Here is a 13253-nt window from a genome sequence, read left to right as displayed (position 1 = left end):
CATCCCTTGGTTGGAAAACTCTGAAGTGCGTATTTCCCACTGCCTCCTAGAGTTGCCCTAGCAGCATGAAGCTGCACTTGCCCATGTTGTAGCTGACTTACTAATGCATCTGTATGAACTGTCTTCCTTGCACTGCCTCCTTTGCCTACGTCCCTCTTAGTTTTCTTTACTTCCCAGATAAACTACTTGCCTTTGAATTCTTATCTCTGGGTCTGCTTCTGGGGAAAGTCAAACCAAGATAACCCCCATTTAGGGATTACTCACTAAGTGAAAGCCAGAACCTAAAGTCTAATGTAGCTCTGTTTCCAAAGTGTCTGGTCTTTCCACTCTACCATGGAATTCAAGCAGAAGGACTCCCATAGCAGTTTATTTTATTTTTTTAAATATATTTTAAATTGATTTTTTACAGAGAGGAAGTGAGAGGGATAGAGAGTTAGAAACATCGATGAGAATCATTGATTAGCTGCCTCTTGCACACCCCCTAAAGGACACATATATCGACCGGAATCGAACCCGGGACCTTTCAGTCCACAGGCCAATGCTCTATCCATTGAGCCAAACCGGTTTCGGCCCCATAGCAGTTTAGACCTAACGTTTTATTAGGTGCTAAGAAAAGGAGAAATTCACTCCTACCTATGAAGTTTTGCAAGTCTCTCGTCTACTCTCTCACAGATGAGCTTGCCTTTCTCTTTTTTCCCCAATGAATGGGTTGAGTCACACTCTTTCTGTCTCAATCAGTCACCAAGAGTTCCCTCCCCAACTGCCTCCCTCCCCCGTCCCTGAGAGGAGGACCCAGTCTCTCTTTTGCTCCATAGATTCTTTCATTCTATAGGTTCCGTAGGTTAGTGGTTAAGGAAAATGTGGCCCCCTAGGCAGAATAGAGAAAATTACATCTGATTCTTTTGGGGGCTCTCAGAGCATAGTTTCTTTTCTAGAGTTTTATTTGTTGCTTTTTCGCTCTCTCAATTCATACTCCTAAATACAGCACAAGAAGAAAGTAAACAATGTACTGTTTTTTTAGTCCAGAAAATTTGACAGTATGACATGGCAGTGGTATGAAGTCTGGCACCTAAGCAAGCAATAAAACATAACATAATTCCCACCCTATCCCAACTTCAAAATAGAATAATTTTTCAACACTGAAATGTGGTTTCCTTGTGTAACTTGTATCACTGCCAAATTCAATACAAGAAACTTCTTTTCTTTAGGAGCTGTCTCCCTACAATGTGAATATTCTTTGACTCACCATGTTGTCCTTTTCCAACTTCCTTGTGTGTGTGTGTGTGTGTGTGTGTGTTTTCAAGAGTTCATGGAAGACTGACAAACAGTGGCCTCGTGTGACAGCCATTAGCCTGCCTTAAACCTCAGCTTGATCTTGAATGGATAGAATAATGAATAGATTTTATGTAATTTAATTGATGTTGTCAGCTATATGAATTTGTTAGTTCAAGAGAAACTAAGCTCTCAGTCCTTCCTTTTCTAAATTCCTACTTGATTACAATAACATAGAAGGGAATATTCCCACTTTCGACTGACTCAGCTTTACAGCAGTCTGAACTCTGAATAATGGAGCAATGCACATTTTATTCTATTTAAAAAGAAAAGGCAAGGAAGATAAGTCTTTGCTTCTTTGGATGAGTGGAATTAACAAGCATTTTAAAAATTGTGCTTGTGTGTGGGAGCGCAGGGAGGGACATTTCCTAACGGGGGAGATCCTGGCAAACCAGTGTTCATTTCTACCTCAGAGCACTGACTATTGAACACATTTATGGCCACATTAGCCCAAGGGAGCCCGTGGCACAGGGTGTAGATTCAAAAAACAGTACAGAGTACGATCATCTCCCACTCTCCCGTCTCTCAAGCGGGGGAGATGGTGCGTTCTTTTTCATTAAAACTCCTTGATTTGCCCTCTTTATGCTGTCATTGCATGGAGATTAAAAATAAACCTTTGCATACATTGTTGGTGGGATTGTAAAGCGGTGTGGCAACTTTGGAAAAACAGGTGGCAGTTTCTTAAAATGTCAAACACAGTACCCACATCACCCAACAATTATAATTCTAAGTATGCTCCCCGCAGAAAAGGACACATATATCTACTCGGACTGAAATTCTGGACCCATTAAACAACTCCTCGTTCCTCTCTCCCCAATCCATAGCAACCTCTGCCCCCCAACTCTACTTTCAGTCTTTATACATTTGACTACTTTAGGTACTTCATGTAAGTGAAATCGTGCGATATTTATCCTGTGACTGACTTGTTTCACATTGATAATGTCCTCAAAGCTGTAGCACATCAGAATTTCCTCCCTTCCTAAGGCCGAATAATGTTCCATTGTGTTTGGTATATTCATGGACATGTGGGATTTCCACCTTTTGGCTAGTGTGAATAATGCTGCTAATAACATATGGGTGCAAATGTTCAAGTATCTGCTGTTTTGGTCTGCTTTGACTGCCATAACAAAATATTGGGTGGCTGAAACAACAGACATTTATTTTCTCACAGTTCTTGAAAACTAGAAGTGCAAGCTCAAGTTTCTGGCTGATTTGGGTTCTGGGGCAAGCTCTGTTCCTAGCTTGCAGATAGGGATGCAGTAAGATGAGATTTGAGGGGGTGTGGGGGAAAGCGGGGTGCTCTTTGCTGTCTCTTCTTATAAGGACACTAATCTAGACTGGTTCCCCAACCTCATGACCTCATTTAACCTTAATTATTTCTTTACTCCAAATAAATCCATGCATATACATTTAGGGAGGAATCAAACGTTCAGTTCATTATACTTTCTTCCATTTTTTCTTTTTTGACATACAGTATATCTAGAAGAACAGTTGCTGGATCATATAGACCGCCTCTCTGACTCTGGCCAATCTGAACAGGCTTTTTATGCATGCAAATTATACATGTTCTGTACCCGAAGCTACACTGTGTTCTAGTAAAAAGCCTGCTCAGATTGACCAGAGTCAGAGAGGCGGTCTATTAAAAAAAGAACTGGTGTTGCCTCGGAAGTGGGGGGTAGTCTTATACAGCGAATACAGGCCTAAACCTATGTTTTAACTGTAAAATTAGGGGGTCGTCTTATACGCCGGAAAATACGGTAGTATAGATGATTTTTTCTTTTTGATGTTTTTGCAATTGTAATTGTTTTCTTTCAGATCGTTCATGGTTAGTATATAGAAACACAACTACTTTTGTATGCTGATTTTATATCCTGCTATTTTGATGAATCCACTTATTAGTTCTTATATTGATAGTTTTGCAGGCATAGAATCTTGGAGTTTCCTGCATATAAGATCAAATCATCTGCAAACAGATAATTTTACTTCTTCTTTTTTAGGTTGGAAGCTTTTTATTTCTTTTTCTTGCCTATTTCTCTGGATAGAACTTTCAGTATTATATTAAATAGAAATGTTAGATGAAGCTCACCTTTAACAATTGTGTTAAGCTCAAGAGTAGAAATCTACTAACAGGACAACCGCAGGAAAGGAGGGGAGGTGAGGTGGGGGTTGGAAGGGGCCTTAGAGCAGCTGCGGTTCAGTTAAAACTGGCTTTTCTTTTTTTTCTCTTATTCCTGCAACTACTATAGAAAACTATAGTTTTTTCCTATTCAGTTGATTATAATAACAGGCCAAGACCTCTTTGAACATAATCCATAGAGAGAAAAGCATCCACGCCCATCAAACTGGGTAAAATAGTAACATAATCTCTGGTTTGTAGCTTGAATCCTATTAATTATAATTGTGTAGACTTGTACAGTGAGAATGCTTTGGGAGTTTTTAAAGCCAGATTTTTCAAAGACGACATTCCTCATTAGACCTTCCCTATTAAGGCATGCTTGATTGATGCTACACAGCTGAATAGTTGAAATTTTTTTCCACTCTTGTCATAGTCTGAAGACAAAGGATTCTTCCGCTTGCCAAAGTTCCCCGGAGCCTAGGTTGAGCGGCTGTGACAGCACTCCAGCAGGGAGCTTTTTATTCAGGCTTTGGTTTGCCATCAGGCCTCATTCCCTAAACAGGATCAAGTGGGAGCAGTATGTGGAGAAAAAACTAATGGAGGCAAAATGTGACACAGCCACATATGGTGCCATGGACCCACTTTTACCTTTCATCGATGCTGAGTCATGACACAGTTTAGGCTATGGCACAGAAAATTGTAAAATCTTTGTTCTAAATGCATTCCATATTCTTGGTGCTTTGGCTGAAGCAATGCCACATGCATAGTTGAGCAAATGCTAGCATAGTATTGCATCTTACTTGACTTCCTGTATGAGAAACAGTGAGAGTGGTGTAAAGGAACTGGGAGCCCTGCGGTTGATAGCAAAGGCTCTTCTGATGGCCTTCTTGCTTGTTGTCAATCTCTCCTCGCCTCTATGTCCTCATTCCTTCTAACTCACAAGGTTCTTGTGAGAGTCAAATAGGGTCGATTCATGTTTGTTACACTACCAAGACACACTTCTTATTCATTATCATTAGAATTTTTATATTTGAACTTAGACGTTGAATGTATTGTATATGATTCTTCTGGGCTATGTATGTATGGACTTCAGCCATTACCAAGAGACAACTTTTTAATATTACCCAAGGAGAGTTTTGAGCACTACATAAAAGTGACTTTAACTTAGGTATAAGAATTAAAAGGCTCCCTCCATTGGCCTTTAATTTGACAAAAAGAGCAGATTTGTGACTAGACAGCAACAGGCATCTTTCTCTTTTATGTAAAATCTGGCATAGCATAGTGGTTAAGATCACCAGCTCTACGGTCAGACTTTTTGGGCTCAAACTTGCTAACAGTATTCCTTTGACAATTTATTTAACCACTTTGATTCTCTATTTCCTCTAAGATCATTGTGAGGTTTTAAAGGATTAACAGAAGCAAAACTCTTAGAATACTGGTTAACACCTAGTGTTATTGGTATCATCTAGTTAATTGGAAGAGAATTTAGGGAAAAGAAAGAGAAAGAAGGGATCAAATAAATAATCCCTTCTCCCCAAACAAATCAAAATTGGAAAGAGTTGTCAAGGGAGGAAAAGACAATGGGGAAGTTAGGAATCCAGGTAGAGACACAGGTGCACAAACATCAAAATAGACACAAGAACAAAGACACTTTCACCCCTGTGACTTTTATATCTTTACTACTGAAGGTTCTAGAAGCTGTGTATCATCTTTATATCAAAGACTGTGCATGGGTTTGCTAGGGCTACCATAACAAATTTTCACTGGCTCTTTTGCTGGATGGATTAAACAACTGGAATTTTTCTTTCAGTTCTGGAGGCTGGAATTCTAAGATCAAGGTGTTGGCACTTTTGGTTTCTTCTGAGGCCTCTCCCTTGGTTTACAGATGGCATCTTCTCATTGTGTTCTCACATGATATGATCTTCCTTCTGTGTGCACACAGTCCTGATGTTTCTGTATGTTCATATGTGTTCTTATAAGACACTGATCTATTTGAATTAGGACCCATTCTGACAGTCTCCTTTTAACTCAATAACCTCCTTAAGGTTGCTATTTCCGAATAAGTCATACTCTGAGGTACTGGTAGCTAGGGCTTCAATGTAAGAATTGGTGGGGGAATTCAATGTAGCCCATAACAGGCTTTCTGCTCCATGGACAATGAGAAATTAACCAAAGGACCAGGATTTACTCCAGTCTGATATATAGGAGTCAAAGACAATTGTGAATCTGATAGTAAAATTTTCTTGAATGTCTCATGTGGTACTTATGTCACCCATATAAAAGATAATCAATCTGACTTTCATGGAGAAACTCAGACTTTCATGGAAAAATAATAGACATTTAGCAATAAGTTTTGGCTTGGTTTAGACACATGATCCATAATTTTTGGTTGGAAAATAGGATTTGAAGTTGGGTCAGATAGGAAAGTAGAATCTATGCTAGTTATTTTGGCAGAGGAAGTTTAATATAGGAGATAAGCATAAATATATTTACTATGACCTGCTCATGAGGAGCAATTTAGCATGATATCATCAACAAGGGAGATACATGTGATGTTCTGTGGGATGTTAAGATGATCAAGATCTCTGGGGACTAGCCTATGACAGAAAGCAGAAGAGTTGGCTTAGTCTTGAGGTCAAAAAGTGAAGGCGTACTGTTGTCTCTGTTGGTAGAAAGCAAAAGGCTTGTGATCCCTTAGAATTGTTTGAAGGGGAAAAATGAGATCAATAGCTGTAAAGCAGAGGTCAGATACCTGTGTTCATTTGCTCAAATAAAGTCATCTTATCTGGAACAGCAGCTTCAATTGGCAATATCTAATTAAGTCTACAATAATCCATAATCATTATCCAAGATGAATACATCTTCATCATGAGAGCACTATGCTCAAGCAGGTAAGTTAAATGGGAATGTTAGGAATTGCCACACCTGTCTCTTTTAAGTCGTTGGTGGTTCTATAAATCTTAGTATGTCTTAGTTTACTGTCTGAGTGGGGTAGAGGGAGCGCCAAGAGCTTCTACTTGGCCTCCTACTCTTCCGTCACATTTCAGTGTGGAGATTAGACCCGTTTCCAAGCATTATCAATCACATATTCAAGAGCTAAGAAGTAACCACAGGTGAGCCCTGTAAGAAGATTGAGCCAAATCTCATTTATCACCTGAACAACATAAGTCTTCTCTTTTACTATGATCTCCAGTGGTGTTTTGGGTTCCCAGGAATTAGCATATAATCAGGGCCAGTGTTGAGAGAATTTCAAAGATCTATAGGCTCTTTAATTTCCCTCAATAAAAAAGTCAAGACTTCAGTTGAATTTTATTAGCAAAGTTGGTCCCCATCACTTGATTATTCAGGCTACAATATGTGTATATATACTGGCTGATGCCTGACACCTGCTATGATAGGCAGTCTTTGCTCTGGGGCTCCCCATCAGCCTGGCCAAGTCTCTCTCAGAATTGCACAGCAGGCTGAAGCTCTGCCTGTTTAGGCTACTTTCCTTCTCTCCCTCCTTTCACCAGAGTCAGACCTGCACTGTGGTCAGAAGGCTCTCCCCTCCTATTATTTTTGTTTAAAATATATTTTATTGATTTTTTTACAGAGAGGAAGAGGGACAGAGAGTTAGAGACATTGATGACAGAGAATCATCGATCAGCTGCCTCTTGCACATCCCCTACTGGTGATGTGCCCGCAACCAAGGTAGTACATGCCTTTGACCAGAATCAAACCCAGGACCTTTCAGTCCGCAGGCCGATGCTCTATCCACTGAGCCAAACCGATTTCGGCTCTCCCCTCCTATTTCTAACTCTTCATCCCTTTATCTCGTACAAGTGTTTCCTCCAATACATGTCTTGCACCTCTAGTTCCACTTTTGTTTTTTGGAGAACCTGAGCTGACTCAGAAATCAACTAATCATGGGGGGGGGGGGGGGGAAGGCCCAAAGTCCATTGAATATTAGATTATTGACAAATATAAAATTTCTAGACCTTAGAAGCATAGTTTTATGCTTTTTTGGAACATTAATTAAATGTGCCATACATAAAAGACCTAAATAGAGTTGATTTCTTTCCCCAGAAAAACACCTATGCCCTAAGTGGGAAATTGTCACTTAGGGAAAAAAATTTTTAAAGTGGATCCAGGGAAGAGATTAAATTCTGGGGACTGGGAGCAGAAACTGTGCTCTCTTTCTCTTTCTCTTTATTTTTCTTTCTATTTTATGTCACAGTGTTAACACGAGATCTAACATGCCAGAAATGAAAAATGTGGGGTTCATGTGGTGCTCTCAACAGGCTCCTCGAAGAACATTTTTTCCTTCTTTCAAGGATCAGCTAAAATTGAATTTGGCATTGTTTGCCCTTTGTCGCCTAGGCATTCGGGTCAGACTCTCGTCTGACCTAAGAGGCGATGATGGACAGGCCTGTAGAGGGCATTATCACAGCCTAATCAGATAAACCAAAGCCAAAATTGTTCTTCTCTTCTCCCACGGTGTCTGCCTCTTCGTGTTCTTCCTCTTTTGTGTTCTCTTCTGCTTTGCCTTGTGAATCTTTAAGACAGTGCAGTTTATCGCTATTAGTGAGACAGAGATTTTGACTTCGGGAACGGTAGTATGAATCAAGTGTCTTCTGCCTGTAGACAGACTTTCTCAGGAACGGAGAGCAGTGTGTGTCAGCCCTGCGCACTGAGGCACAGCCACTCTGTAATGTCCTTTGTCTAATGCTGCTTCCTGGATGCTTTGGGCGTTTAGTCAATAATAACAATGCATTTAATCATGGGAGATTTAAAAACATTTTTAAAAATGAAAATTATAGCCAACTCTTAATTAGGACTTAATATGTGCCTACACATAGTGCTCTCTATGCATTGGCTCTTCTTTCACTTTTCACAACACATCTACGAGGTAGGTCTTATTATAAACCGAATTTTGCATTTGGGGAAAGAGACTTAATGACTAAGTGATTTGATCCAAGACTCAGACCTACTCGCTGAACCACGTCCCTCTGTTTATCTCAGGGTTTCTGTGAGAATCAAGTGAGTTTTTGTGCGTAAAAGTACTTTGAAAACCACAAAATATTAGATACTTGAAAGCCAGTTCTCAAAAGATAGAAAATGTTATTCACTCTATTCTATGAAACCATCCTTTTACTACAGAACTTGGAAAACAAGTTACTGTTGGAGCTAAAATAAAATTAACCATGGATTACAGGAACAATTTTGAATAGCAAAGTAAGTATTAAGAAAAACACAAGGATAAAAAGAAAACGTGGCATACAATCTAGATTAGTAGTAATAATGATGGAGTGAGAGGTTTTCACGGAGCTGAAATCTGCGATTGCATTGCCACTCCATATAGAACAGTCTCTGGAACAGGACTGACCCGGCCATGAAAGGGTAATTGTGTGGCCTAAGAGATTGTTCCCACCTTCAACTGCTAATGAAGCTCTTGGAAAATGTATCCCCACTTAACAAACCAGGCTGAAAGGCCAAGGAGTTTTTTGCCAAGGATGTGTTCTCTAGGCTCAGACTGAATCCATTGTTTTGTTAGAGTGCTGCCACCAATCCCACCATGAGCAATTTAGCATGCCACATTTCAAGCAGAATTTAATTCGCCTAATACATTCACTTTTGTGTGCACAAATGAGACAAATACTCTATGATCAGGTGATGGACTGCAGGAATGCCATAAACACAAAGTACTGGTATTAATGGAGAGTTCTTTAGTCAAGTCTTGGTTAGACTCTCATTAAAAGCTGGTTTAAAAAATTGCCAAGGATCTCAAGTTCCCATCTTGTGCTATGTCTGTGCCTTCTTAGGAGAGGTAAAAGGTATGTGTGTGTGCAATACCCAACTCCACTTTTGTTATGAATCATTACTTATCTTCATAACAACAACACAAACAAACAATAAATGTCTTGACCAAGGAAATCACCTCTGAGTGATGCCAAATCTGATATGGATGTTTCTTTATAGATCATACAGTTCTGGATTTACCTGAAGATATTCATCTCTTATATGTACTAGTTCCTCCTTTTTTTATGGCCATACACTTTCCCTTATATAGCAAATCCAAGAGCAGGGGTGGTTGGAATGTTATTCATTTCTCTTGGTATACACTCAGGAGTGAAATTTTGCTGTTGTCTATCTTTTTCAATCATAGACATCTTGGTGGGTAGGTACCATACCCACCAAGATGTCTATGATTGAAAAAGATAGACAACAGCAAGGCAAGGATGTAGGGAAATTGGTGAGATGTATGTAGCCACTTTGGAAAACAATTGGTGGCTCCTCAATAAGTTAAACATAGTTACATGATCCAAAAATTTCACTCCTGAGTGTATACTCAAGAGAAATGAAAATGTATGTCCACACAAAATCTTGTACATGAATATTTATACTAGTATTATTCAGAATAGTAAAAGAGTAGAGAAAAAAATCCAAATGCCCATGAACGGATAGATAAATAAAATATGATATTTCCATATAGTTGATTATTAGTCAATCATATAACAGAATGGAACACATGGAATTAGATAGTGGTAATGTTTGCAAAACTCAGTGAATATATTAAAACACTGACTTGTACACTCTAATAAAGTGAATATCATGCTATTTTAATTACATATTTAAAATTTTTTAATATATTTCTATTGGTTTCAGAGTGAATTACATCGTAATAAAATATAAGGTATGGGGCAGTTTCATGATTTTAATGTTGTACTGGCCTAAATTATAGAGTGTATGAAGAAAGAATAGGAAACAAATTTGAAAATATAAATTGGAATCAAATTATAAAGGGCTTCTATTGCTGGGAACTTGGCAGTGGAGAACAATTTAAGGTTATTGGGAAAGTTAGTGATAGTGTTTCAGGAAATTTAGTCCAGCATCACTTTCATCATCATCTCTAACATCTTTCATAGGCTTTGTACTAGACAGTATTTTGTATCTTAAAATTTAGTTTTGTATTAGAGAATATATGTGATTTTAGAAAATCTCCCCCAAAAGTTTATATATATATATATTGGGTCGGCAAGTAAGTAATTGCGGATTTTTTAAAGAAAATCAAAGACAATTTTTTCATGGAACTAAATAACTTTATTCTGTAATGTATTGCCCATTTTGATCAATGACCTTTTGCCATCTTTCAGGCAGCATCATAATCCCACGTTCAAAAAACTTCTGGTTTTTATTAGCAAAAAACTGAATCAGGTACGATTTGACATCATCATCATTATTGAAATTTTTACCATTCAAGGAGTTTTGTAAAGATCGAAACAAAAAGTAATCAGATGGTGCAAGGTCAGGACTATATGGTGGATGTGGCAAAACATCCCAACCAAGCTCCATTAATTTTTGCCGAGTGACCAAAGATGTGTGTGGCCTTGCATTGTCATGATGGAATACAACACCTTTTCGATTTGTCAATTTGGGCCGCTTTTCTTCAACTGCATTGTTTAATTTCATTAGTTGTTCAATGTAGACATCAGAATTGATCGTTCGGTTGGGTGGTAAGAGTTCAAAGTAGACAATTCCTTTGTAATCCCACCAAACTGATAACAAAACCTTCTTTTGATGAATATCAGCTTTTGATGTTGTTTGAGTTGGTTCACCTGGCCTGCTCCACGATCTTTTCCGCTTGATATTGTTGTAAACAACCCATTTTTCATCGCCAGTTATCAGTCGTTTTAAAAATGGATCATTTTCATTACGTTTCTTTAGCAAATCGCAGCTGCTAATGCGTTGCGTTAACTGTGATTCTTTCAGTTCGTGAGGAACCCATGTATCGAGTTTTTGAACATAGCCAAGTTGTTTTAAGTGATTTTCAATGCATGTATGTGATACATGAAGCTTCTCTGCAATCTCACGTGTTGTATTGTGACAGTCCGAATTGATTATTGCTTTGATTAGGGCGTCATCAACTTCAACTGGACAACCAGAGCGTTTTTCATCTTTGAGTGAAAAATCACCAGAACGAAATTTGGCAAACCAATTTTGACACTGCCGTTCTTTTAAGGCTTCGTCACCATAAACAGCACATAACTTTTTATGAGCTTGCGATGCGTTTTTCCCTTTGTGGAAATAAAAAATCAAAATATGACGAAAATGTTCCTTTTGATTTTCCATTTTTCAACGAACGCCAAACGAAAACTACAAAACAGATCAAAAAACTTTTTTTACTGATTAACAGCTGAATAGCCAACTATCAAATAACAAAATGTGTTTTACATTTTTACTACGTCTGCAAACCTAAAAATTCAACTGAAGCCATATATGTGTGAAACCCGCAATTACTTACCTGCCGACCCAATATATATATATATATATATATATATATATATATATATATATATATATATAAACTTTTTTTTATAGGAAAGAAGTAATGGATAGAAGATGAAAGCAAGACTTTTATCATGTTCACTAATACACATCCTTGATTTGGAAAATAGGAAAGGAAAAATATATTAGTGTATCAGTCCAAGTCTCAATAGGATATATCTAGACTACATACAAAAGCCTAAGTAATAGGCTGACCGGCCAACAGGCCAGTAGCTATACTACATACTGACCACCAGGGGCAGACACTCAACGCAGGAGCTGCCGAGCTATAGCGGCTTTGCAGAGTGACCTCTTGCACTCCGGGACCCCTCAGGGGATGTCAGACTGCTGTTTTCGGCCTGATCCCCACAGGCCAGGCCGATGCGCTGGGCCTCTAGTCTATAATAATAACAGTATAATATGCAAATTGAGCGAACAATCAAACAATAGAACTACTGTCGGGACGAACTTTTGGACAACCATGCTATGACATGAACTGGCGCCAGGCCAGCCAAGGCAAGTGTGATGCAATTGGTTGGGGGGTCCCACCACTGCCCCATGATCGCCCCACAGAGGGAGGCCCAGGCCACTGGCCAGCAATATTGTGGTGGGTGTGTGTGGCAGGCCAGCGATCATCCTGCAGAGGGAGGCCCAGGCTAGCCAAGCGATTGCAGCCCATGCCTGTTGCCCACAGAGGGAGGTGACAGGTGGCAGGGGAGTAGGGGCAGCACTGCCCAGATGGCAAGCAGTGGCAGTGGTGGGGGTGGAGCTAACTGCCAACAGCCAGGGGAAGGAAAGTCCCTATAGACCCTGATTGCTGGCTGGGCCTAGAGACCCTTCCTAAGGGGTCCCGGATTGCAAGAGAGCGCAGGCCGGACTAAGGGACATCCCCACCCCCACCACCACCATGCATGAATTTCATGCACTGGGCCTCTAGTATTATAATAATTGGATGAAAGTTTTTAAGAACTGTGAAGAATCAGAGAATTTGCCTTGATAACAAGCTAACAAGTTGTCCTGCCGCAGTTTCATAGATGCTGGAAGAAGACACAAGACTCCTGGGTCAGAGACAGAGGGCTTTTTCAGTCTGCTTTTTCAGTTAAAGAGAGTTAACCATTAACAGAATTTTTAGAAATGAGATCAAATTAGTATTTGGAAGCTCTAACAAATATATCATAAAATAAAATATCAATGCAGAAGCTGTATGAAATCTGTTTCCCACATCAATTTTTGAGTATATGCTGCTGGACATTTGAAAAACTTATAAAGCAGATATTGGCTTTTGGGATTGAAAACTATAAGCTAAAATAGAACGTTCAGGAATTCAAGACAAATTACTTGAACTTACACTGAGCACTTAACTTTCTGCAGTTCTTCAGAAGGACAGGTTCAGTAAAATGTGTTAACTGCAAACTCATTGTTTACACCAGCCTTCTTTAATCTAATATTCCAAGGTGGGGAAACAATTTACAGTGAATGAGAAAACATTTAGCAGTGAATT

The sequence above is a fragment of the Pipistrellus kuhlii genome, unplaced genomic scaffold (assembly GCF_014108245.1).
Source record: "Pipistrellus kuhlii isolate mPipKuh1 unplaced genomic scaffold, mPipKuh1.p scaffold_m20_p_1, whole genome shotgun sequence".
Lineage (NCBI taxonomy): Eukaryota > Metazoa > Chordata > Mammalia > Chiroptera > Vespertilionidae > Pipistrellus > Pipistrellus kuhlii.
Note: the sequence above shows the minus strand (reverse complement) of the source record.